The following is a 2,398-nucleotide window of genomic DNA, read 5'->3' as shown; positions in this document are numbered from 1 at the left end:
AGCCCTGAGTTAAGGACAGTGTCAGGGCAAGACCTAGGAGGAGCATAAGGGCCTTTGTAGGATAAGCATCAGAGGCTGGGGCTCGGCCTGGGGTTCGGGCTGGGACTGGGGCTGGGGCTGGGGCTGGGGCTGGGCCTGGGGCTGGGGCTAGGGCTAGGGCTAGGGCTAGGCCCTTAGTTAGGAATAGTGTCAAGGCCTTAGTTAGGGTCACTGTCAGGGCCATAGTTAGGGTTAGCATCAGAGCCTTCGTTAGGTATAATGTGGCCCTGAGTTAGGAGTCGTGTCAGGGCCTTAGTGAGGGACAGTGACAGGCCCTCGATTAGGACGAGCATCAGAGCCTTTTTTATGTATAATGGCAGGGCCAGAGTTAGGAGGAGAGTCAGGCCCTTAGTTAGGGACACTGTCAGGGCCGTACTTAGGGACAGTATCACGGCCTGAGTTAGTAGTAGTGTCAAGGCCTGAGTTAAGGACAGTGTCAGGGCAAGGCCTAGGAGGAGAATAAGGGCCTTTGTAGGATAAGCATCAGAGGCTGGGGCTGGGGCTGGGGCTGGGGCTGGGGCTGGGGCTAGGGCTGGGGCTGGGACTGGACCTAGGGCTGGGGCTGGGGCTGGGGCTGGGGCTGCGCTGGGGCTGGCGCTGGGCCTGGGGCCTTAATTAGAAATAGTGTCAAGGCCTTAGTTAAGGACAGTGTCAGGGAAAGGCCTAGGAGGAGCATAAAGGCCTCTCTAGGATCAGGGTTAGGGGCTAGAGCTGCGACTAGGGCTAGGGCTAGGACTACGCCCTTAGTTAGGAATAGTGTCAAGGCCTTAGTTAGGGTCACTGTCAGGGCCTTATTTAGGGACAGTATCACGGCCTGAGTTAGTAGTAGTGTCAAGACCTGAGTTAAGGACAGTGTCAGGGCAAGGCCTAGGAGGAGCATAATGGCCTCTGTAGGATCAGCATCAGGGGCTGGGCTTGGGCCTAGGGCTGGGGCTAGGGCTGAGGCTGGGGCTGGGGCTGGGGCTAGGGCTGGGGCTGGGGCTAGGGCTAGGGCTAGGACCTTAGTTAGGAATAGTGTCAAGGCCTTAGTTAGGGTCACTGTCAGGGCCATAGTTAGGGATAGCATCAGAGCCTTCATTAGGTATAATGTGGCCCTGAGTTAGGAGTCGTGTCAGGGCCTTAGTGAGGGACAGTGCCAGGCCCTCGATTAGTACGAGCATCAGAGCCTTTTTTATGTATAATGGCAGGGCCAGAGTTAGGAGGAGAGTCAGGCCCTTAGTTAGGGACACTGTCAGGGCCGTACTTAGGGACAGTATCACGGCCTGAGTTAGTAGTAGTGTCAAGGCCTGAGTTAAGGACAGTGTCAGGGCAAGGCCTAGGAGGAGAATAAGGGCCTTTGTAGGATAAGCATCAGAGGCTGGGGCTGGGGCTGGGGCTGGGGCTGGGGCTGGGGCTGGGGCTAGGGCTGGGGCTGGGGCTGGGACTGGACCTAGGGCTGGGGCTGGGGCTGGGGCTGGGGCTGCCCTGGGGCTGGCGCTGGGCCTGGGTCCTTAATTAGAAATAGTGTCAAGGCCTTAGTTAAGGACAGTGTCAGGGAAAGGCCTAGGAGGAGCATAAAGGCCTCTCTAGGATCAGGGTTAGGGGCTAGAGCTGCGACTAGGGCTAGGGCTAGGACTACGCCCTTAGTTAGGAATAGTGTCAAGGCCTTAGTTAGGGTCACTGTCAGGGCCTTATTTAGGGACAGTATCACGGCCTGAGTTAGTAGTAGTGTCAAGGCCTGAGTTAAGGACAGTGTCAGGGCAAGGCCTAGGAGGAGCATAATGGCCTCTGTAGGATCAGCATCAGGGGCTGGGGTTGGGCCTAGGGCTGGGGCTAGGGCTGGGGCTGGGGCTGGGGCTAGGGATGGGGCTGGGGCTGAGGCTAGGGATGGGGCTGGGGCTAGAGCTGGGGCTGAGGCTAAGGCTAGGCCTGGGGCTGGGGCTGGGGCTGGGGCTGGGACTGGGACTGGCGCTAGGACTGGTGCTGGGGCTGGGGCTAGGGCTGGGACTGGAGCTGGGGCTGGGGCTGGGGCTGGGGCTGGGACTGGGGCTGGGGCTGGGACTGGGGCTAGGGCTGGGGCTAGGGCTGGGGCTGGGGCTAGGGCTAGGGCTAGGCCCTTTGTTAGGAAAAGTGTCAAGGCTTTAGTTAGTGTCACTGTCAGGGCCTTAGTTAGGGACAGTATCACGGCCTGAGTTAGTAGTAGTGTTAAGGCCTGAGTTAAGGACAGTGTCAGGGCAAGGCCTAGGAGAAGCATAACGGCCTCTGTAGGATCAGCATCAGGCGCTGGGGTTGGGCCTAGGGCTGTGGCTAGGGCTGTGGCTAGGGCTGGGGCTGGGGCTAGGGATGGGGATGGGGCTGGAGCTGGGGCTGAGGCTAAGGC

This window comes from Mesoplodon densirostris, chromosome 5 (assembly GCF_025265405.1).
Source record: "Mesoplodon densirostris isolate mMesDen1 chromosome 5, mMesDen1 primary haplotype, whole genome shotgun sequence".
Taxonomy (NCBI): Eukaryota; Metazoa; Chordata; class Mammalia; order Artiodactyla; family Ziphiidae; genus Mesoplodon; species Mesoplodon densirostris.
This window is presented reverse-complemented; position numbering follows the sequence as displayed.